A 25,824-nucleotide genomic window follows, 5' to 3' on the forward strand; every position below is an offset into this window, starting at 1 on the left:
GCCACACTTTATAGTCTAAATGGCACACCCTTCTCTTACTATCTTCACCCACTAGCCCTGCGTGGTACTTAGGAATAAGAGGCATTATCCCTACTTCACAGTTGAAGGAACAGAAGCTCTGAGAAGTCAGCAAGTTTTCCGAGGCCACGGAGTGAGTTACGGCAGGGCTGAGATGGGCACCCAAGGTTGCCAGCTACAAGGTTAGTCCTCTTTCCTCTTCATCATCTTGCCCCAGGGCTTCTCGGAAATGGTAGAGCTTGGGCTCCTTCCTCACAATTCCCTCAAGAAGCATCCAGGTGTCCAGCAGACACCTGCTGTGTGTGCAGAAAGCACCGGGTACTCAGAGAGAAACCAGATCCAATGCCTCTTGAGGACCTCATGGTCTGTCTTTACACAAGTCTTAGAATATAGTGTGATGGCTGGAGTGTTGCTAGCACAGACAGCTCTCTGACCCCAGAGCCAGGGAAGCCAGTCCTTCAAGCTGTGTGACGTTCCATTTCAGGTTCTTCCAGCCTCCAGGTTTCTGTCTGGAACCAGAGATGGCGTGGGAGAATTCGGGCTGAGTTCAGACCTCAGACAGAGGACACTGGTGTTTATGTACCATAGGCTCTGAGATCAGACAGCGCTGCTTCTCCTTTCATGGAAAGCAAGTTACAGTCCGATTGTTCATGTGAAACAACGGAGGCTCGGCGAGTTCCAGTCTCTGTCCAAGGCAAGTGTGTGTCGGAGCGGGACTTGAGCGCAGTCTCCTGATGTCTAAGCTGGACCTCCTCCAGCACAGGGCTTTGGGAGGCTCTCCAGACCACTCCCACTGCTCCAAACCCTGGCTGGGGCTCACTACCTGCCAGGCTAGACCAGGCCCCCCCACCCGGATTTTATTCTGCAGCTAGAAGCCTGATCGCCTGTAAGGAGCTGTCGGCATCGTGTCTCAACAACTGGAGAGAGGGAGTCTCACCGAGGGAGAGATTTGCCCCTTGTAAGGTGTGTAATGTTTGCTCTGTTAGACTCCACTGTGTGAGGCCAAGACTCTGCTCTGGCTAGTCTGTGGCGTTCATCCCTCCTCTCCTTTTTCTGCAGGAATTATATCTTGAAGTTTACCCACTTCTGTAGGGCTCCTGGCTCCTCTGTATCCTGAGGGCAGCAAATGGGATGGGAAAAAAATGGCCTTTGTATCATGCAGCAAATGGAGGTATATCATGTCTCAGTAGCCTCACCGAGCCTGTTAGTTTTCAGGAAAACCATCCGGCTTTCTAAGCAGTCACTGACCCCAATTAGGCATTGATCAATAATGATCAATAAATGATCAATCAATCAATCATCAATTAGTTTTTGTTTTTTAAAAATATTTATTTAATTTTGGCTGTGTTGGGTCTTCATTGCTGCACGCAGGCTCTTCTCTAGTTGTGGTGAGCGGGGTCTACTCTTCGTTGTGGTGCACGGGTTTCTCATTGAGGTGGCTTCTCTTGTTACAGGTTTCAGTAGTTGTGGCTCGCGGGCTCTAGAGCACAGGCTCAGTAGTTGTGGCACACAGGCTTAGTTGCTCCGCGGCACGTGGGATCTTCCCGGACCAGGGCTCAAACACCTGCCCCCTGCACTGGCAGGCGGATTCTTAACCACTGCACCACCAGGGAAGTCCATCAATTAGTTTTAAATTATCAGCATTCACCAAGTTTATACTGTCTATCCAACCCTGTGCTTGGCCTGTGACTGGCAGAAATAAAGGGGAGCCTGGTTGCCTTCCTTTAAGGGAATTTAGCTGAGAGATTAGAGGTGGAAACAGAGAAAAGAATCAGGGACTTGAAGTAAGACAGAGGTAGGTGTGAATGACAACACTTCAGCTTATTAACTGTGTGACTGTAGGCAAGTGCTCAGGATACCTGGCTTGCTTGTTGTGAATATTAAAGGAGAGAATAGAAACCACTTTGCTCACTACTGGGTCCATGGGAAATGCTCTGTTGGTGGTGAAGTGTCAAAAGCAGGATGAATGCACACAACTATAACTATTTAAATTGAGACAGGAATTCAGAGAAGGGAGATATTCATGTGTGAATTCTCTTTTAAGGCCTAGACTTGTAGAGCAGGTAATTTGAACCCTGGCAGGTCTGGGACTGGGGCCCTGAAAGATCCTACTTTTCAGAATGTGCAGTACAATGGATGGCCACAGGGGGAAGACATAGGACAAATTTTAGCATCTTCCATTTCACCGTCCCTCTGGGCAGAGAATCCAGTAGATTTCCACACCCATGTTATAATCAGAGCTAAACTTCCACACACAATATCTGTAGATAGATGAGGGATTCACGGGGCTTTTCAATTGCAGTAATATGTCAAAAGTTCTCTGAGACATTCCTGGCACATAGGAGCCATTGTGTCAGAAAAGTCTTTCAATCTTGCTCTGATTTTTTTTTTCACATCCTCTGATCAAGTCTCCCAATATATCTCTGAAATATGCAAATATCTATAGTTTTCTGTATCTCTCTGAAACTTTTGGGACAACAACTATCTCACTGAAATATTCTGAAACTCCTTGAAATGCTGACTTTCTATAAATCTCTCAAATTATAGATCTCTGTGTGGATGTCTTTTTTTGACCCTCTCTACCCTTTGACAGCACACATTCTCTCTGAATCTCAGAGACTCTCAGTCCATCTGTCTACAACAGCTTGTTATCATTTTGCAAGTGGATATGGGACAAAGACAGACACGTGCTATCTGTGCTAAACTCCAGGAATTTGCACCTCCTAGTTCCAGGCTGCAACTGTCTTTGTTCTGAAGAAGGTGGAGATCAGAGCCCTTCCCACAGGAAGTTTCAGCTAGAACTGGAGCCAGAGAAAAGAGCCAGGCATTTGGAGTCAGGCAAACCTGGGTTTGATTCTCTATTCCTCATCTTACTGTGTAGCCTTGGCAAATTGCTTTTCCCTCTCCAAGCCTCTCTTTTCTAATCTAGTAAAAATAATCCTGCAGCCTTCGAGACTGTTATGAGGACTAGCAGCTGTATGAGGTAGTCAAGTGTAAAATGCCTGGTGAACGCCCATGACTATCCTGACTTTAAGTAAGATGTGAGTCTGGAGGATGGAGAGATTCATGTGTGTGTTTCATTAGCCCTTGACATGGAAAGGAAGTATTCAGTCTGCTGCATTTAAGAAGTCGCTTTGTGTAAGCCCGCGTTATTGCTTCCTTTACAGATTCTGTGGGGCTGTGGACTTGCAAGAATTAGTCGTACTTTTCCCCCCACCCAACTTTATTGATGTATAATTGACAAATAAACTTGTACTATATTTAAAGTGTACAGCGCAATGATTTCGTATACGTATAAATTGTGAAATTAGTCCCACAATCAAGTTAATTAACACATCTATCACCTCACATAGTTACCCTTTTGTTTTGGTGAGAACGCTTAATATCTACTCTCTTAGCAAACTTCAGGTATACACCACAGTATTATTAGCTATAGTCATCATACTTTATGTTAGACACTCAGAACTCATGCATCTTACAACTGAAAGTGTGTAGCCTTGACAAACCTCTCTCCATTTCCTCCAGCCCCCAGTCTCTGGGAAACGCCATTCTATTCTCTATTTCTATGAGTTCAACTTCTTTTTGCTTCCACATACAAGTGATAGCATATGGTACTTGTCTTTCTCTGTATGGCTTATTACACTGAACATAATGCCCTTCAAGTTCACCCATGTTGTCACAAATGGTAGGAGTCCCTTCTTTCTTGAAGAACAATATTCCCGTGTGTGTGTGTGTGTGTCTGTGTGTGTGTGTGTATCTATATATCACATTTTCTTTACCCATTCATCCACTGGTAGACACTTAGGTTGTTTCCATATCTTGGCTATTGTGAATAATGCTGCAGGGAACACGGGAGTGCAGATATCTTTTTGAGATACTGATTTTGTTTCCTTCAGATATATACCCGAAGTAGGATTGCTAGGTCACATGGGAGCTCTAATTTTAATTTTTTGAGGTACCTCAACACTGTTTTCCATAATGGTTGTACCAATTTACATTCCCACTAACGGTGTATATCCTCAACATCTTCAACAACACCATCTCATGTCTTTTTGATAATAGACATCCCACCAGGTGTAATGTGATATCTCATTGTGGTTTTGATTTGCATTTCTCCAATTAGTGATGTTGAGGATCTTTTCATAAACCTGTCAGCCTTTGTATGTCCTTTTTGGAAAAATGTCTATTCAGTACTTTGCCTATTTTGGGGGGGAGGGGGGAAGGAAGTGTCTATTGAGGTCTTTTGCCCATTTTTAAATTGGGTTTTTGTGGGGGTTTTAGGTTTTGTTTTCTTTTGGTTTGTTTTTTGCTATTGGGTTGTAAGGTTTCCTTATGTATTTTGTATATTAACCCTTTAATGGATATAATAGTTTTGATACAATCCTGATTATTTATTTTTGCTTTCATTGCCTGTGCTTTTGGCAAGAAGATTCAAAAATTGCCAAGACAAATGTCAAGGAGATTGTCTCTGTTTTCTTCTAGAGTTTTACAATTTTAAATCTTTCCTTTAAGGCTTTAACCAATTTTGAATTGATTTGGGAGGGACATGATGTAAGATAAGGGTCCAATTTCACTCTTTTGCATGTGAATATCCAATTTTCCAAACACTGTCTGTTGAAGAGACTATCCTTCCCCCACTTGTGTTCTTGGTGTTTGTCAAAAATTAATTGACTGTATATGTGTGGGTTTACTTCTGGGCTCCCTATTCTGTTCCATTGTTTTGGGTGTCTGTTTTAATGCCAATACCACACTGTTTTCATTAATATAGCTTTGCAGTATGGTTTGAAATCAGGACATGTGATACCTCCAGTTTTGTTCTTCTTGCTCAAGAACAAAACTTTAACTATTTGGGCTCTTTTGTGGTTCCATATGAATTTTAGGATTTTTAAAATTTCTGCGAAAAATGCCATTAGAATTTTTATAGCAATTGCATTTCATCTAGAGACTGCTTTGGGTAGTATGGACATTTTAACAATATTAATTCTTCCAATCTATTAACAGGGCATATTTTCCCATTTGTGTCTTCTTCAATTTCTTCTGTCAACGTTTTATAGTTTCCAGTGTACAGATCTTTCACGTCCTTGGTTAAGTTTATTCCTAAGTATTTTATTCTTTTTGACACTATTATAAATGGGATTTTTTCTTAATTAATTTTTTCAGATAGTTCGTTTTTAGTGTAGAGAAATACAACGGATTTTTGTATGTTGACTTTGTAACCTGAAACTCTACAAAATGCATCTATTATTCTAACAATTTTTTGGTGGCGTCTTTAGGGTTTTCCATATATAAGATCATGTTATCTGCAAACAGAGGTATTTTACTCCTTCCTTTCTGATTTGGATGTCTTTTCTTTTTCCTGTCTAGTTGCTCTGGCTAGGACTCCAGTACTATGTTGAGTAGAAGTGGTGACAGTGGACATCCCTGTCTTGTTCCTAATCTTAGAGGAAAAGCTTTGAGCTTTTCACTGTTGAATACTTCTGTTAGCTGTGGGCTAAGTTCAAGGCCTTTATTACGTTAAGGTACAATACATTCCATCTTTACCTGATTTTTTGAGTTGCATTTCATTTATATCTAACTTGTTGAGAATTTTTATCACAAAAGTATGTTGAGGTACATTTTTATCTAGACTTGATTTGTTGAGAGGTTTTTTAAAATTTATTTATTATTATTTTTTTATTTTTACGGTACGTAGGCCTCTCACTGTTGTGGCCTCTCCTGTTGTGGAGCACAGGCTCCGGACGTGCAGGCTCAGCGGCCATGCTCATGGGCCTAGCCACTCCGCGGCATGTGGGATCTTCCCGGACCAGGGCACGAACCCATGACCCCTGCATCAGCAGGCAGACTCTCAACCACTGCGCCACCAGGGAAGCCCAAGAGGTTTTCTTTTATCATGAAAGGGTGTTGAATTTAGTCAAATGCTTTTCCTGCACCTATTGAGATAATCATATAATTTCTATCCTTTATTTTGTTAATGTGATGGATAACTTTTATTAATTTGCATATATTGGATCATCCTTGCATCCCAGGGATAAATCCCACTTGATCGTGGTGTATGATCCTTTTAATGTGCTTTTGAATTTGGTTTGCTAGTATTTTGTTGAGGATTTTTGCATTTATGTTCATCAGGGATATCAGCCTGTAATATTCTGTTATTGTAGTGACCTCATCTGGCTCTGGTATTAGAGTAAAGCAAGCTTTGAAAAATGAGTCTGGAAGTGTCCCTTTCTCTTCGATTTTTGGGAAGAGTTTGAGAAGGATTGGTAGTAATTCTTCTTTAAATATTTGGTAGAATTCACCAGTGAAGTATCTGTTGTAATGTTTCCTCTTTCACTTATGATGTTATTTATTTGAGTCTTCTCTCCCTTTTTCTTAGTTATCCTAGCTAAAGATTTGTCAATTCTGTTATCTTTTCAAAAAGCCAACTCTCAGTTTTGTTGATTTTTCTATTGCATTTCTAGTCTCTATTTCATTTATTTCTGCTCTAATCTTTGTTATTTCCTTCCTTATAATAACTTTGGGCTTATTTTGTTCTTCTTTTTCTAGTTACTTGAGGTATAACATTAGATTCTTTATTTGAGATCTTTTTTTCTTAACATAGGCGTTTATCACTATGAATCACTTACTTTGAATGTGCAATATCAAGAGTTGGACACAAGCTGGGGCAATAGAGCAGATTTCAGCATCTTCCACTGCAGTTTACCTTTAGTGATGAGGAGTAAAGCCTTTGGTGCACTTCATACACTATCTTATGTGTGACCCCATCTGCCTGCAGTGTTTAGCATCGGTGGGGATTGTGTGAGCAGCTGGAAATCTGAGCTGTTGTTTGACAATATGTCTCTGTATTTAGCATTTAGACTAGTGTGTTCCAATAGAACTTTCAGCTATGATGGAAATATTCCAAACCTGTGCTGTCCAAAATGGTAGCTATTTACCACATAAGGCTATTGAACACTTGAAATGTGACTAGTACAACTGAGGAACAAAAACTTTAACTAAGGGGCTTCCCTGGTGGCGTGGTGGTTGAGAGTCCACCTGCCAATGCAGGGGACACGGGTTCGTGCCCCAGTCCGGGAAGATCCCACATGCCACGGAGCGGCTGGGCCCATGAGCCATGGCCGCTGAGCCTGCATGTCTGGAGCCTGTGCTCCACAACAGGAGAGGCCACAACAGTGAGAGGCAAGCATACCACACACACAAAAAAAAATTTAACTTAATTTAATGTTAATTAATTTGAATATAAATATTTAGCTACATATAGGTAGAGGGTTCTGGATTGGACAGCACAGAATTCCAGACAACTTCAGTTTATCTAGGAATGAATGAACACTCTCCATCCCAGCCTCTTTCTGAGGCTGAGCTAAGATTAATTAGTGAAGTTGTCTCCCAAGGAGCTCACAGTGGAGGAGTGGTGGGAAGTGGGCGAGGAAGCAAAGATGAATTCACAAACACTATAATATAAGCAAGCCTAATTACTACAGTAAGAGATATAAATCATACTGATGGTTGCTTCCACTTTTGAGAGCCTAACCAGGGGCAAAACACACTATAGTGTGATGTAGGTCTCAGGGCATCCCTATGAGATTTTGCAGGTGAGGAAACCAAGGTGCAGAGTGACCAAATGGTTTATTTATGACAATTTAGATGTCAACCTAGATGGATGTCTTACTCTAAAATCTTTGTATAATGCTTATGAGGAACCTAAAAGAGGACTACATCACATCGAGTGAGGATACTATTCAAGCTTTCTAAAGGAGTTTGGGTTTCAGCTATAGCAGGAAGAATAAATAGGGTTTTAGTAGAAAAGGAGAGAAGACAGAGTCCAAGCAAAAGGATAGCATTAATCAGTGAGGCAAGAAACCTTGGGGGCTTTTTCTGCTCATTAACATTGTAATTAACCAAAATGTGGGCTTGGCCTCTCCTTTGTAACAGGTTTGGCTGAGTCCAAGAAGAGGGGATTGGTCCCTGACTAGAGGAGTCTGTGAGTATGAGGTAATTGAGAGGGTGTTGTCCATGGAACAACATCATTTAAAACCACTGGTCTGGGAGGGAGACTAGAGAGCCCCCAACAGGGCTGGAGGGATGTGGAGCCCAGGGTGGAGGGCAGCAGGGGCGGGGGAGAGGGTGTCTCCCTTTGAGGTGGGTAAATTCATGGAGTGCAAGCATACACCCTTGTACACTTAAACATCAAAGGAGACTCCCAGCTTCTTAAAGATGAACTGTGGATACTGGGAGAGAGACACGGGGAATGACGGGAACCATGAGGTTCAAGTCGTGTTAGACTCACTCTTTTGCCTGTATTTTCAACAGATGTAAGAGAATCTATTGATGGAACAATCAAGTTCTTTGGCATCAAATATGTGGTGGAGTCAGCAGACAAAGTTTTTCATGTTGGGATTTCAAAAAGACATTTTCCATAATCTCTTGGAGACACGATGGTATGTTTGGTGGACTTGTGATAGTTGATGCTACTATGAAAACCTAGAGGCAGGTCTCTAGCGACTAACCGTTCAGCTCTATTCTTGGCCATGTTCCTAACAAATGTACTGCATGATCTAAATAAAGACATTGGCTAAAGGGTTACCCTATTTGGTAAAGAGAACTAAATTGCTTTTCAGAGAATCAAAAGCCAAGAAGTTATTGTCTTCTGTAATTGATTTGACCCTATCAAGATTGTATTTAATTATGAGAGCTATAAAGTGTAGCATTTAGCCTCAGGAAAACCAAGTTGAGAAGGAAAGGAATGTTTGATTTGGTAATGTCAGTCTCAGTCAAACTTTTTTTTTTTTTTTGCGGTACGCGGGCCTCTCACTGTTGTGGCCTCTCCCGTTGCGGAGCACAAGCTCCGGACGCGCAGGCTCAGTGGCCATGGCTCACGGGCCCAGCCACTCTGCGGTATGTGGGATCTTCCCGGACCGGGGCACAAACCCGTGTCCCCTGCATCGGCAGGCGGACTCTCAACCACTGCGCCACCAGGGAAGCACTCAGTCAAACTTTTTTAGTGCTTGCTGTAGGGATTTTATAGTGAATAAACCACTGCTCTCACTGGTCATGCATTCCCCACATCAGAGCCGATAGAATCACTTTTACACTTGCTACTTAAATGGGGACTACAAAATCTATAGTGACTTATGGTGTGAAGTGGAGTCCTGGCTGTGAATAAACCCAGTGGTAGCCTTGCTTTTCTGCTGGAAATATAGAATGTTTCTTTAAAAACTGGTTTAGGATTTTTAAGTTAAAAAAATAAAATGTGATGGGGGTGTGTGGGGGGGAGGTGATTGTCCTGTACTATTTTCCCCCTAAAGGCAGATCGCTGCTTAGAGAAATGAACAGACGATTATGAAAGCCCGGGTTTATTTACCAGGCTCAGTCCCAAGGGGTGTCTCCCCAAAGCAGCAGCAGATGGGCCAAAGACACACGTGGACAGAGGGAAAGACCTAGAGCTGCTTGAGTGTGAGGTCAAGTCCTCACCTCAGCTATGTCCTGCCAAAGGGTGTGTCCTGGCGCAGGCCAGAGGGAGTGTTTTTAAGTGACTTTTAAGTGCTTGCAGTTCCACTGACCTGGCCTTTCCTCCCTCCTCCAATCCGTTCTCCACACTAAAGCCAGAAAGACCTTTTCAAATGTAACTCTGAGCATGTCATGCAACCTACTCTCTGCTTAGAACCTACCAGTGTTTTTCCAGGAATGTCAGCACAGTTCACTGGTGCCTATGTGGTTTACCCTGCAGCTTCATTTGCCCCAAAGCTCCCTCCTTTTCACTCTCCACTCACTGTACTCTTTTGTTTCCTGGCAACATGCTATGGCCTTCCACTGTGGGGCCTTTGCACATGCTGCTGCTTTTGTCCAGTGAACTTTCCTGGACACACCCCTTGCTTTGTGCTCTCATAGATTCATATTCTTCCCATAAACTACACAAAGGAGGGGTTGGCCTGATTCTGCTCATCGTATTATCCCTAGCATAATGCCAGACACAGAGTCAATAACTAGTTATTGAAAGAATGACTGAACTTTCTTTCTAGAGTGAAAGACTTTCATGCTATCAGATTTCGCTTCTAGGAAAGTATGTCATATTGATCTTCCATTCCCTTTTAATTTCTCAGGGTGGGGTGGGAGGGAAACCTTGAATCATGGCTGGGAAGGCTTAGGCATTGGCAAAGGGCCAAGGAGTAGGTGGGGGAGGTGGGAAGGCTTTTGGAGTGTCATGCAAAGGGGGAGGGAGGACTTTTTCCAGGCTGTCCTAAGGAGCCATCTACTTTGCCAGTGACTATGTTCTCCCCTGCCAGGCTACCCTGGGTCCCAGGAATTTAATCTTAATGAGTAGATGATAAGTGGATAAATACATAGAGCCCTAAAGGAGCTGGGACTCTTCACCAGCAGGATTCTCATATAACCCATGCCTCTTATACCTCACGTGACTTCAAGCCATGATGTAATCTCTGTAAATCTCTTTTCAACCCAATTGTGATCCAAAGCAGGATGAGTGGAGCCAGAGGAAACTAAATTTGAGTGTCCGCTCAGCTACTTACCAGCTGTGTGATTTCAAACAATCCTGTTTGAAAACCTGTTTTTGCCACTGTAAAGTGGTGTTAATAATAGTTCCCATTTCACTGGGCAGCAGTGAGTATACATCAAAATAATGTTTCTAAAACACTGAACACCACTCTCGTCTCACTGGTTTGACACACAGAGGTTTATTTCTTGCTTACACTGCAGTACTGTGCCATGAGTAGTGGTGGCGGAAGTGTAAATCTCTGCATCCTTTCTGGAAGACAACTGGACAATATGTATGAAAAGCCTTAAATTACTAGTCCAGTAATTTCACACTTCTAGGAATTATTCCTAGCCAAATAACCAGAGACGCAGATATACCAGTTGATGTACGTGGATATCCTTATAACTTATTGACAACAATGGGCCTGGAAAGACTTAAGTGTTTAACAGTAATGGGGGAGGGCAGGAGGGATGGCAGGGGTGGTTGTAAGGGCTGTGATTCTCCCAACAGCTGATGTTTACTTCCTTGTGAAAGCAGCTTTTTCTGTTACTAGAGTAATTCCCGTGGCCTCTCTCTACCTCCTCACTTACTACTCACCATGCTTCCGTGGTATAAATTTGGGATCAGGAACTGAGATGTGTCTTCCTGAAACTTCTTCCCATCTATCTAAGGAATAGGCAACCCCCAGGAAACATGTGTTCTCAATTGCTTTCAGCCATGAAGCAAGTTTAGCAGTTAAGTCTCAGTCTCAATGGGACCAGGCTATCACTGCCTGTAATTGGGCAGATAAATCAGCCCAATACTGGAATTCATCATTAGGTTGTCCACCCACCCATTCACATATGCTAACTTTATTTTATACCAATGATTTATAAAGATGACATTTTAATGCACAATCTGCCTTAATCTTTTATTTCTCACTTAGTTTAGTTTTATTTAGGAGAATATAATTATGGTGTTTATCACTTATTCTAAAGGGGTAGTCTCTATATCAATAGTATCAACGTTACCTGGAAACTTCTCGGAAATACAGATTCTTGGACTCTACCTAGATCTACTGAGTCAGAAACTCTGTGGGTGGAGCCCAGTGGTTTGTGTTTTAACAAATTCTCTAGGTGATTCTCATGCATGCTAAAGTTTGTAAGCACTCATTTTTTAGCACACATGCAATACTGGATGAAAATATACCAAAATGTTGCAGATACCGAATCAGGACTGGCTCCTTGCTGCTGGTACACCAATACCCAAGAAGTAGTTGTTGGTAGAAAGGAAAGTTGCTTTTAATCAGAATGCCAGCAATCTGGGGAGATGGTGGACTCAGTGTCCCCCCAAAACCACCCCCGAAGATCCTGCTCGCCCATGAAAGTTTTTAAAGGGAAAAAGGGAAGTAATCTCAGTTCATTATTGAGATAGGGGGTCAGTGTAGTCTCCATCCCCCACTGTGTGCAGGTTTGTTGATATCTTGTACTTTTTCTTTAGATGCTGTCTTGTTCATACAGTTTGTTCACCAGGTTACTGAATGGGAAGCTAGGGAAGAGATCTGGTCATCTGTTAATTACTTATTCTTCCTTTCTACTTCTTTGATCTACAGAAAGAACCAACAGATTAGACAAGGTATTGTGTGATCAAAAGATGTGAAAGGTGTGCTAGGGCTGGAGATGGGGGTGCCTGGTTTAAGGTTAGTGACAAGACGAAGGCCTCCTGTAGGGAGCTTTTTCTTGCAAAAAGCCCTTTCCTGCCAAAAGCTACTTACATTACTAGTAATTTTCTTTGAGAGGTGGGGCTGCAGATGTGTGTGTTTCGGTATAAATTAATTTTAAAATAAATTATCTTAATTTTCAGATATCTTTGTGGATTTCTTGGCTTACATCCCATCAATAAATCTCATAGGGTGAAGCAGCAATTCTTGATATCATTCAATGAATTATCAGCTTTTAATTTATCAAAAGTAGGCAAGGTTACAGATATTTGTAGTTTATGAGAGTAGATAAATTTTTCCACTTAAGAATTTTAATTTTTAAATAATTACATATTCACAGGAAATTGCAAAGATAGAATCAAAAGCAATTGATTTCTGTATATTAACCATGTATCCTACAACCTTGCTATAACTGCTTATCAGTTCCATGAGTTTTTTGTTCTGTTTTATTTTTGCAATTCCTTGGGATTTCCTTTATTGAGAATCTTTTCATACGTGAACAACATATCGTGTTTTACTATTGCTTCTGGCCAATGTTCAAAAACAAAATTCTCTAAGCTTTCCCCTAGTCAATATTTTCGCCTTTATCCTTTGTATCTTTCCCACTCATACCTCAGGAATGGGCTCTGGTAATTGTCAAGGAAATTCTAATGTAACATAGAGACAGGTAAACATCCCCAAGGGAAAGAAAAAACTAGTGGGAAGTGGAAAAATTCCTATTCTGAGCCAACTGATTATCAACTAATTTATCTTTCCCCACCCCTGAAAAATGGGGGTAATCAGTAGAATCATTCCCGTGTTTATAATCAAGGTATAATTTAATACTACAGTGAAACAAGTAGACAAAAAAATGTGCAGTTCAATGAATTTTGAAAAATGCATATGCCTGTTACTTGTGTCCTATAACACATTTCCATTATCCTAGAGAGTTCTCTTACCCCTTCTAGGCAACCCCTCACTCCTCCATTGACTACCACTCTACCATTTTACAACATAAATCAGCTTTGCCTGTTCTAGAAGTTCATACACATGGAATCATACTGTACATATTTTCTGGTGTCTTGCCTCTTTTATTCAGCATAATATTTTGACATTCACCCACATTGCTGCAAGTATCATTAGTTTTTCTTTGTTGCTGCTGAGTAGTATTCCATTGTCAGAATACACCACATTTGCTTGTTGATTGGCACCTGGACTATTCCTAGTTTTTGTCTATTACGAATAAGATTACTGTTGGTTTGCGTTCTGCAGGCCTGCAAGGTCTGTACTTGCCCAGCTTCAAGACTGAAGAAAGAGCCTGGAGTCAGCAACAGACACATCAGTGGTTTAATGGATGGGGGAGCTTACACGTCTGAAGCAAGGTCCTGGAGCCACACCCCACCATGCGCTATGGACGGCAGGGCAGGACATGGTGGCAGTCTTCACTCCCGGGGGGTAGGGGGAGATTACCAGTTATAGGAGGAATTGATATCAGGTGGGCTCATTGGTTACCAGGGAAACCAGCAGAGGGGCATGCCCCTAACCACCCCTTTGATAAGCATAGTGGAGAGTTCTTATCTAAAGCTAGAACAATCATTAGCTGGGGCCTGGGCAAGTATGTAAGAAATTCAGTCATGTGAGCAGCGTGTAGGTGAGGCAGGACCTGATGGAGCAGGGGATGTACAGAGAGCAAGAGCACAGCCATCGAGTGGCCTGACCATACAACTACTATGAACATTCTTTTTTTTTTTTTTTTTTTTTTTTGCGGGCCTCTCACTGTTGTGGCCTCTCCCGTTGCGGAGCACAGGCTCTGGATGTGCAGGCCCAGTGGCCATGGCTCACGGGCCCAGCCGCTCCGCGGCATGTGGGATCTTCCCCGACCGGGGCACGAACCCATGTCCCGTGCATTGGCAGGCGGACTCTCAACCACTGTACCACCAGGGAAGCCCACTATGAACATTCTTATACAAAGAGATTTGTGGATATGTTTTCATTTCTCTTCGATTAATGCCTGAGAGTAGAATTTTGGGGCCATTGAGTAGATGTATACTTTATAAGAAACTGAAAATCTTAGACACAACAGCAGTGTATGAGAGTTCCAGTTATCACATCCTTGGCAACATATCGTGTTGTCAGTGTTTTCATTTTAGCTATTTCAGTGACTCTGAGGTGAAATCTTTTTTTTTTTTTTTTTTTTTTGCGGGCCTCTCACTGTTGTGGCCTCTCCCATTGCGGAGCACAGGCTCTGGACGCGCAAGCTCAGCGTCCATGGCTCACGGGCCCAGCCGCTCCGCGGCATGTGGGATCTTCCCGGACCGGGGCATGAACCCGTGTCCCCTGCATCGGCAGGCGGACTCTCAACCGCTGTGCCACCAGGAAAGCCCTGTTTGTAGACTTTTTGATGATGGTCATCCTGACCGATGTGAGGTGATACCTCATTGTGGTATCAGATCCAGTTAATTGTTAGGAAAAATTAATTATCTCTAATCAGCAAGTCTTCTTTATCATGTACCCAGATTTGTGTTAGGTTCCAGGGAGAAGAAACAAATAAAGAAGACCTAATACTTGCCCTTGAGAACCAATATTCATATTTAGGAGACATGATTTACGTACCACTTATACTGTGAGGAAGTGGTCTAAGCTGCAGATCCATACTGGAATCCATGTGAGTTATCAGTGAAGTAAGGTGTCAGACGAGGAAGGATGGGATGGGCTAGTGGAAGCTTGACAGGTGATGAAAATTCACATTTGTAAAGGGATCTATGCAGAGAAGAAATAAAGATAACGTATTTAGAGATAGGTAAAAGAAAGCCTGAGACAACAAATGGAATATAAGATTTTAATGTTTCTAACCAAAGCTGCTTATTTAATGACAGAACTCTTAGTGATGCACATTTAGGTGGTATCCAGCCTTTGGCTAATAAAATAATGCTGCCACCAATCCTTGCACACATGTTTTGAGCATGCCTGTGAGTACATAGGTAGGAAACATTCCAGTGAGTAGAACTGCTGCTCAAAGACTATGTACCATTTTATTATATATTGAAAATATCATTCTGAAATAGTTACTAGTCTACATTTCCACCAACAGATGGTATCACTATCTCAGATATTACAGGTATCAGAGTTTTTTATCTTTTCCAAACTTACAGATGAAAAGTAAATTTTCATAGTGATTGTATTTTACCCTTTTTATTAACAAGACTGAGTATCTTTCAGAGAAATTTTGTATTTCTTTTCTCTGAACTGCCTGTGTAGGTCTTTACTCCATGTCTCCTTTGCATTGTTGGTTTTTCCCTCATTGTTTTTTTTTTTAATTATGAAAGAATCACCTTTTATTTTTTAATTTTTTTTGGCCACACCATGCAGCACATGGTATCTTAGTTCCCTGACCAGGGATTCAATCCACGGCTCCTGCATTTGAAGTGCAGAGTCTTAACCACTGGACTGCCAGACAAGTCCCTCCCTCATTGCTTTTTAAGAACTCTTAAATTTTTAGGAATTTTTATCTCTTATACCTATTCCACATGTTTCTGACTAGTTTATAATTCAGTCTGTTGACATATTAATTATATTTTGAACATCCAGAGGGTTTTTTTTGACTTTTTATTTTATTTTGTAAATTATGAAATTTCCCAAGTCCCCCTTTATTTTTTCCTCCTTTTTATCCTCATTGACTTTTTAAATTTTACTACTTTATTTTCTAGAGCAGTTTTAGATTTACAGAAAGAATGTGCAGAAAGTACATAGAGTTTCCATATAACCAACCCCATTCTCCCTTCCTCACCCCGCCACTCCAAAGTTTCCCCTACTACTAACATCTTCCATAGTGTGGTATGTTTATTACAACTGATGAACAAATATTGATAGGTTATTATTGAATAAAGTTTACATTAGTGTTCACTCTTTGTGTTGTAAAGTTCTCTGGGTTTAAACAAATTGTTATATAAATGAGCACAAGCAGCCTCTGTATATTGGCCCTGTGTTACTTATTTCTTTAAATCAGGCTGAGACCCATTAGCTCAAAAGCCTGCCAGTGCCAAACTCAAATTTTTACACATCCAATTGTTTTAGATATATCCCTGATAAGCATACTTTTAGCTATGTAATGCCTGTCTGCTTTGTGTGTCCTGTGAAACTGCACCAAACATCTGCTAGCCATAGGTAAGATAAACTCTGTAGCTACAGAGACCCCAAGCCACTGCTGCCCTGCAGAGCCCTCAACTCTTCACTGTTCTGTGATGTGACATTACTAGACACATAAGCCCTCTCTCCAACCCATCTCCTCCCTGGGAGTTCCCTTGCCCTCCTCCCCTTCTGCATGGTGTTCCCTGTGCCTCCAAATGGTCTCATACTGTGGGGATTGCCACCTGCGAAATCCTGTCAAAGTGCTGCTCAAATAAAGGCTTCTTGTGTGCTACCACCACCTCGTGGTCATATCTTTTTCCTTGATCAGCCCTGAAATCCTCAAATTTACTACATTAATACATGCATAATGCCATGTTTCTACCATTTCTGAATCATACAGAACCACTTTACCACTTTAAAAATACCCTATGCTCCACGTATTCCTCCCTCCCTCTTCCTAAACCCCTAGCAACCACTGCTCTTTTCACTGTTTCCATAATTTTGCCTTTTCCAGAATGTCATATAATTGGGATCATACAGTACATGAGCTCTTCAGACTGGCCTCTTTACTTAGCAATATGCATTTAACGTTCCTGCATGTCTCTTCGTGGCTTGATGGCTCATTTCTTTTTATCACTGAACAATATTCCATTGTCTAAATGTACCACAGGACATATTGGTTGCTTCCAGTTTGGGGGCAATTATGAATAAAGCTGCTGGGAACATTTATGTTCAGGTTTTTGTGTGGATGTAGTTTTCAACTCATTTGTGTTATACCTAGAAGCCTGATTGCTAGAACATATAGTAAGCACATATTTAGCTTTGTAAGAAACTGCCAAACTGTTTTCCTATGTGGCTGTATCATTTCGCATTCTCACCAGCAATGAATGAGAGTTTCCTTTGCTCCACATCTTTGTCAGCATTTGATGTTGTCAGTGTTTTGAATTTCAGCCATTCTAATAGGTTTTTGGTAATATCTCATTGCTTTAATGTGCAATTCCTAATGACACATTATGTTCAGCTCCTTTTCCTGTGTTTGTTTCCCATCCATATATCTTCTGTGGTGAAGTGTCTGTTCAGATGTTCTATCCATTTTTATGTTGGGTTTTTTTTATTGTTAAGTTCTGAGAGACTTTGTATTTAGTAGTCCCCATCCCCATCCGTGGTTTTGCTTTCTGCAGTGTCAGTTACCCAAGATCAACCATTGTCTGAAAAAATTAAATGGAAAATTCTAGAAATAATTCATAAGTTTTAAATTGGGAGCCATTCTGAGTAGGTTGATGAACTCTCATGCTGTCCTGCTCTGTCCTGCCCAGAATGTGAATCATTCCTTCATCCAGGGTATCCTACTCCTTAGTTACTTAGTAGACATGTTGGTTATCAGAACGACTGTCACAATATCTCAGTGCTTGTGTTCAAGTAACCCTTATTTTTCTTAATAATGACCCCAAAGCACAAAAGTAGAAATGTTGGCGATTTGGACGTTCCCTTACTGTGGCTAATTTATAAATTAAACTCTATCATAGGTATGTATGTATAGGAGAAAACATAGTATATGTAGGGTTCAGTACTATCTGGGGATTCAGGAATCCACTGGGTTCCTGGAATGTATCCCTTGCAGATAAGGAGGGACTACTGTATTTTGGATACAAATCCTTTATCTGATATATCTTTTGCAAATATTTTTTCTCAGCCTGTAACTTATCTTTCCTTTCTCATAACAAAAGCTTTTGCAGATTAAAAAAAAAAAAAAAAGCTTTTCCAGAGCAGACTTTTTTATTTTAATGAATTAAAATTTTAATTTAATGAATTAATGCTTGATCTGTTATACCTTTTATTGACCTTTATAATTCAATTTATTTACTTATTTTTCTGTTGCGTAATTCAATATTTCCTCTATTCATGGTTTCCAGCTGGTGTGTTTGCTTAGAAAGAGTTTTCTAGGCCATGTTCCAAGTTATACAGCCACTTTTTCTATTTATTTTATGTTTGCAAATTAATCTATGCAAAATGATTTCTATTATAAGGATTTTGACAGAAATATAACATTTTTTTTCCAAAAAATACCCAGTTGTCCTTCCAGTTATTAAATAATCTATCTTTCTGTACTGATACCAAATTTCATCTTTGTCATAAACTAAATTCCTCTATGTATTTGAAATTATAAACTGTTTCATTGAGCTCTCTTCTCATGAGCCAAATTCAGATTTTTCAAAAATGATAATATTTATACATTTTTCTAACTTATAGAACAATTCCATGCTCAGTACCTTTTTTAAAAAAATATTTTTTCTATAAAAGTCTATAGAAAACAAAACAAACAAAACATGTTTTGTTTTATGAAAAGGTTCAAGATATTTTTATTTGATGACCTCAAATTTCCACACTGAGTTACCCGTGCTTTACAGTTGTTCTTAATAGAAAATGCTCTAATATTTTCCATTATATCTTTGAGAATAAATTTTCACTTTTTTCCTTGTTTCCTGTAAGATTGTTATAAACCTGAAAATTTATGAAAATATGTATTATGTAACCTTAAAATGTATCAAATTATAAATCCAGCTAAATATAAAAATGAGTAGAAAATAATGATGAAATTATCGTTATTATTTTATAATAGATATAAAGGTAACTGGTAGTTAGCTTGTAATCACTCTATTTTATTTGTTACATAATGCACTTAAAACACATTCAAAATAATCAGTGTTTTGGATCCATAAGTAAAGTTTAATTGTTTAAGGGAATAAAATTAACTTCATTGGCAGTGTTCAAATAGCTCAAATTATTTTCAAATATTATTATACAAACATATCATAAAATGGGGATTAAACAGTTTACACCTAAAATAGTATTCCTTTCCACATACAAAATAATTTTTAATATTTTATATGTTAATTGATTAATCAATCAATTAATTAGTTGACACATTGGTACTGAGACTCTTCTGGCCTCAAGGATGAGAAATCCTAAATTTATTTGGTGGTCTTTTTCAAGTGGCGATATAACAGGAGGGATTGGGAGAGACAAGAAGGCCTTAATGTGGGGCAAACAGAGAGTCCTAGAGTTTCAACTATGTCTGCATCCTCCCCTCAATGAGTGGGGCAGGGACAAAAATGTGAGGGTCTGGCATGTGTCCTATTCCCACACCTTATTCTAGTCAGGAACTAAATGTCAACTTTGAGAATTTCTGACTCTCTAAACTGAAAGAACATCTGTGGTAGCCCAGTTGTATCAGAAAGGCAAAACAAAAAATGAAATATTTTAACATGGGGACACCCGTAGGAGCAGGCAGTGGTGGTTTAAGACATCTGCTGGTAATACCCAAGAGAGTTGAGAGGTGTTGTGTGGAACATAAAAATTTTATAAGAGCATATAGTGAATAAGAGAAGTAATAAAATTAAACATTTGTTTGGTGAGAATTTTCTATACTTGAAGAAAGATGAGAATTATCCAATTCAAAAAGCACTATCAAGCTTAAGCTAGAAAAAGAAACATAAATTCATACATAGATTCATTACAACTAAAGTGCAATAAATCTTAAAAGCTGTCTGAGAGAAAGAATGTTTATCAATGAAGGAACAGTTATCAGAGTGGTAGCAGTTTTCTTAATGGCAGCAATGGAAACCGTATATCATATTTCTTAAGGGAAACAGTCTGATGAACTAAAATTCTGGTAAAGTACAAAATTAAGGCGTCTTCAGGAAAAATAAGAGACTTCACCCTCAACAAAGGAAGCTTAAAATTGATATATTCTCAAAAAATTAATCATGGCTGATCAGTAAAAACGTGTTTTATTAAATGAGGTAATGTTAGTAAATTGGACAGTTTTATGTAAAAACAAAAAAGGATATTTACCAAATTTTGCTCAAGAAAATATAGAAAACCATTTAATGTCAATGTCCATTTGAGTTTGTAAAAGGGAAAAATAATTGTTGAATAACTATCCCAGAACAACTCAGAATCTAGATTTATTGTTGCACTTTTTAAAATTTTGCAGTTTTCACGCTTTGTGAGGAACTCAAGAGTATAAATAAAAGTAGGAAGGATTTTAGATGATATCACATTGACTATATAATTCTGATATCACAATCTGATAAATGAATTCTTAAAAAAGATAAATTTCACTATGGGTGTAAAATTAAAGCTATTAAATAAAATATTATTAAACCAAATTCAAAAACTTGTTTAAAGTAATATTTAACAATTACTACATTACACTAATCTTCAAATTGCTGAACTTCACTGCTAAAAAAATTGTGATTTAATAACGTATATTAACAATCCTAATTAGAAAAAAAAGGTTCAATTTTTTTTTTTTTTTTTTTTTTTGCGGTACGCAGGCCTCTCACTGTTGTGGCCTATCCCGTTGCAGAGCACAGGCTCTGGACGCGCAGGCTCAGCGTCCATGGCTCACGGGCCCAGCTGCTCCACGGCATGTGGGACCTTCCGGGACCGGGGCACGAACCCGCGTCCCCTGCATCCGCAGGCAGACTCTCAACCACTGTGCCATCAGGGAAGCCCCTAAAAGGTTGAATTTATATTAAATATTTTTTATATATTCAGCCTCCATTATATTTTCTCTTCTCCTTCCTCTTGTTCATTCTGCTTCCATATTCCTTATTCTTATGCATCCTCCTTCTCTCCCTCTCCCTCAGTTGTGTCTTGGCAATTCTTCACCCTTTGCACATCGACATTGATTTGTGTCAATTTGTCAATTTATGGGAAAAAAAACTATTGGGATATTGGAACTATCCTGAAATTATAATTTATCGGGGGAGAAAGATTTGAAACTTTTAAAGAAATGATTCTTCCCATTTACGAACATGGTTTATCATTTTTCATTTACTTAAAATTTTCATGCTTAGAATATTGCCATGCACATTGTAAGTGCTCACTGTGTTTTAGCAATTATTGCAATCTTAGCGGTATCTGAACTTGTCTTTACTTTCCTCCCTACTCTGTTATTGGATGACGTGTGTCCAAATGTGAGCACTATTCCTCTATCATTCAAATTTTGGACACTTTTACTTTCCTCATTTAAATAATTCTGTATTTTAAAGTATTTCAGTATGAATCTATAATACAGCATAATTACAAAGAAATAAATTTAAAATGTTTACATGAATAAAGAAATATATTTTGTTCCTTATCACATAAAGGTTTACCATACATCCAAGTCATATTTTCTCCTTCAGTGAGTTGTATGGTATGTGGCTTTCTACTCTGGGGAAAAAAATCTAAGAAACTCATTTGGAAGAAATAAATTAATAATTTAGTAAACTTTTATTTTTCTCTGAGTCCATAGATTACAATCCCCCACCAAAAGTGCAAGAGAGCATAGTCTAGTTGGAGCAGAATTCCCCACAATGAGATCCTACATAATCTGTTAAAGGGAAATATAATCCTTTAAGGGATACAGAGAAAACATCTTTTTTTAAAAAAAGCCCTACCCATACAGATGGCCAAAAAACACATGAAAAGATGCTTAACATCACTAATCATTAGAGAAATGTAAATCAAAATTATAATGGAGTATCACCTCACACAAGTCAGAATGGGCGCCATCAAAAAATCTACAAACAATTAATGCTGGAGAGGGTGTGGAGAAAACGGGACCCCCCTACACTGTTGGTGGGAAGGTAAATTGGTAAAACCATTATGGAGAACAGTACGGAGATTCCTTAAAAAACTAAATATAGAACTACCATATGATCCAGCAGTCCCTCTCCTGGGCATATATCCAGAGAAAACCATAATTTGAAAAAATACATGCACACAAAAGTCATGGCACCACTATTTACAATAACCAAGACATGGAAGCAACCTAAATGTCTATCGACAGAAGAGTGGATAAAGAAGATGTTGTACATATATACAATGGAATATTACTCAGCCATAAAAAGAATAATGAAATAATGCCTTTATCAGCAACTTGGATGGACCTGGAGATTGTCATACTGAGTGAAGTAAGTCAGGCAGAAAGACAAATATCCTATGATGTCGCTTATATAAGGAATCTAAAAAAAGGTACAAATGAACTTATTTACAAAACAGAAATAGAGTCACAGATGTAGAAAACAAACTTATGGTTACCAGGGGGAAAGAGGGGTTAGGGATAAATTGGGAGATTGGGATTGACATATACACACTGCTATATATAAAATAGATAACTAATAAGGACCTACTGTATAGCACAGGGAACTCTACTCAATACTCTATAATGACCTATATGAGAAAAGAATCTAAAAAAGAGTGGATACAAGTATATGTATAACTGATTCACTTTGCTGTACACCTGAAACTAATACAAAATCATAAATCAACTGTACTCCAATAAAATTTTAAAAAATAAAAATAAAAAAGCCCTACCGAGAAATAAATTTTTGAGTTTTAAAGGGATGAAAGGAGAAATCTATCAGATGTCAGGGTCAGTGTGGATTTTTTCAGTCGAAATAAAAATGGTTGGTGGTTGGCCTGAGGTTAAGAGAAAAGGCAAGAGTAATGATCACACATATTTTTTAGAGAAGACTTTATTTGCCTGTGCAAATCAGTCAGTCTACATTATTTGATTAGGCACTTAGTGAGTGCAGAGATCTTTATTAAGGACTGAGCCTGATGGAATATCCCTCTTTTAACTGGTCTCTTCTTTATTTTCTTGAAATTTCTATCTTAATCCTATTTAAAGAGAATCAAATAAAAGGGAAATTTTGGGAGTCTCTGGAAAGATACTAGAAAGGTAAGGCATTCCTATAGGTGGTATTTGGAAGGAATGTTAAGAACCCGTTGATACCTAGAAAGCTAGGAACTCATCATGTACATATATGAATCAAATACACGGTGACTCCTGGTTCATACTCTCACCTTTTGGTTACTGTCTTCCTTCACAGAGCAGTTCACAGTGAATGGCATTCAGGGGCCAATCATGGCTCCATTAGGCGGAAAAGTTGAGTTCAGTAGCCAGGTGTCCCCACCACAGAGTGCAGAACACATAGAAATACGCTGATTCTGGAACCACTACACAAAACCTGTTCACCTGTACTAGAATGGTAGACTTGTATGGAGAAACCATCTCCAAGTATGTGGAGTGGACAGAGCTCCTGAAAGAAGCCACTGGAGAGGGTAAGGTGACCCTCAGGATCCTTAATGTGAATGCTGCTGCTGATGGGTGGTACCATTGTTTCTTCAAAGATGGTGATTTCTGTGATGAGGCCATCAGAGCAGTGAAGGTCACAGGTAAGGATGGATCCCTCTGAGGCTTCTAAGCATCCACGATTCTCAATCCATCTGAGGCTGAGTATTAGGAATATTCTTAGTGTTTCTGACCATTTTGTATTACAGGGTTTGGTTAGCAAGTTCAAATTCATGCATTTAGTCTTTAAATGGGGAAGAGTGTAGGATTAAGAATGCAAATTGTGTCTGTGCACATATTACCTTTATCAGCAAGAACTGTCTGTTTTCCCAGGTCCATGTGCACTGTTAGATCTTTAAAGTATCAACAGAATCCTTTCAGGATTTGATACTATTTGTTTCAATTATTTTTGACAACACTTTAGTAAAACTTGACTCTCTAAACCACCTAACTGTCTCCTTAATGATCATTCTTATTCCCATTTCTCCCTGACTCAATTTGCTGACTACTTAGTTCTTAAATCTAGTTCAGAAAGCCTTCATCTATAATCTTCTGTGTCCTCCAATATCACCTCAGTCTCAGTTTTCTGAATAACAAAGAAATGGTGGCAAGATGGAGGACTTGAAGTAAACTGAAAGGCTTCCAAATGTGAGGGCACAAGGGTAGGCACCTAGGCCCATTCACATTTAACATTTTCATTAGCTATTGTGACGCTCATCTGTATTGCCTAGAGCTAAGCTATTCAATATGATAGCCACTAGCCACATGTGGCTACTTACATTTATATATAAATTAAATAAAACTAAAATTAGGCAAAATTTAAAGTAAAAAATTAAATAAAATTGAAAATTTAGTTCTTTAGTCTCACTGACCACATCTTGATCTTAGCCAAAAGGCCAAGAAGGGATCACTGACCACATCTTAGGTGCCAAAGTCTCACGTTGCAAAAAGCTACTGAATGGACAGCACGGATATGGAATATTTCCATCACTGCAGAAACTTTTATCAGACAGAGCTGCTCTAGAGTAACTCTTTAAATCTCTACTCATTCTTTCTTTGCCCACACATTAGGCAATTCTTAACATCCCCAGCAATGTCCTGAAAATTTTCAAAAACTTGTTTATTTTCTCTAAACTGATATCTACTGCTTTATTTTGATAATAGTAGTGCGTTACCTGTTTTATTCAAAGAGCACATAAATTAAAGTTTCAATTAAAGTTGCAAACTTGCCTTTATGCTATTTACTGCTTATTAATAAATTATGGTAGCTCATATGTGACTAATGACGAATATACAAGAAAAAATGTTACACTATAAATTCTATGAGGACTGAGATCTTGATTGTTTTTGTTCATCATTATGTCCATGGACCTAGCCCAGTCTCCTAGATTTAGTAAATAATCAATAAATATTTTTGACTAAGTGAATAAATGAAACAAACAGGCATTTCCTCTCCTGACTTTTTAGGACAAGGTTGTTAATTTGGATATCATAACCCTTCAGTCTGACTTAGCCTTTTTCCCTTTTGATTAGCTTGTAGAAGCCATCAGAGCCCCACAGCGCTTGACTATCAGTATATCTAAGGGCATAAGGTTTAAAGTAGAAGAAGGGGACTTTTCTTTCTCTCTAATGTTTCCCCATCCCTTCACTTAAATATTGTTTTCCCCTTTCTTTCCAACCAGCTACAAGCCTGGAAATGCAGATTCTTTGTGCATCCTTCTAATACCAAAGGTCTTTTAGTGGAGTGTAATTCAAGAGGTTGGTTCCCGCAACCTCAAATGGAATGGAGAGACAGCAGAGGTGAGATCATTCTACCTTCATCAAAATTTTACTCACAGGATACTGACAAATCATTCAATCTGAAGATGACCCTTCTTCTAAGATGGAGCTCCTATGGGAATGTCACTTGCTACCTTCAAAACCTGTAACTGGTCAAGAGGAAGGAACAAGCATTGTCCTATCAAGTGAGATCTGTGTGTTTGTTCTTCAAATGATGGCCATTGTCATCAAATTTATAAACTAAAGAGAAAAATTAATACACTTTCTTCACTTGGTTTTTAGGATATTATATTCTCTTGGCTTTGTTCACCATCTTGCTTGTCTTCTTTCTTATTCTCTTCTGCTACTTCATCTTTTTCGCTCCACCTTCTTGATATATGAGTTTCCCAGGGCATAGTCTTTAAGTCTTTTTTCTCTATTGTGACTTAATTCTATCTCATGGCTTTACATAAAATCAATATGATAAGAATTCCTCGAATGATATCTTCTACCCAGACCTCTCTCCCAAACTCTAGTCTCATCTCTAAACTCAACATCTCAGTGTGGAAGTTTAGTGAATATCCTGAATCAAACAGATCAAAAACTAAACTCTTAATCAGCTGT

At 39.1% G+C, this 25,824-nt stretch overlaps 1 pseudogene across 1 annotated transcript in view; it reads left to right on the plus strand.

Annotated features, from left to right (window-relative positions):
• The window catches only part of LOC308605077 (putative selection and upkeep of intraepithelial T-cells protein 1 homolog), a 28,101-nt pseudogene extending 2,587 nt beyond the window's left edge, over positions 1-25,514 (plus strand). Inside the window, exons 3-4 of the transcript in view lie at positions 23,201-23,546; positions 25,125-25,514. The product of the transcript in view is annotated as a putative selection and upkeep of intraepithelial T-cells protein 1 homolog (transcript). The remainder of the gene's footprint in view (positions 1-23,200; positions 23,547-25,124) is intronic.
• Positions 25,515-25,824: the final 310 nt, after the last annotated feature.

Source organism: Mesoplodon bidens, assembly GCF_964165515.1.
Source record: "Mesoplodon bidens genome assembly, chromosome: 2".
NCBI classification, from domain to species: Eukaryota; Metazoa; Chordata; class Mammalia; order Artiodactyla; family Ziphiidae; genus Mesoplodon; species Mesoplodon bidens.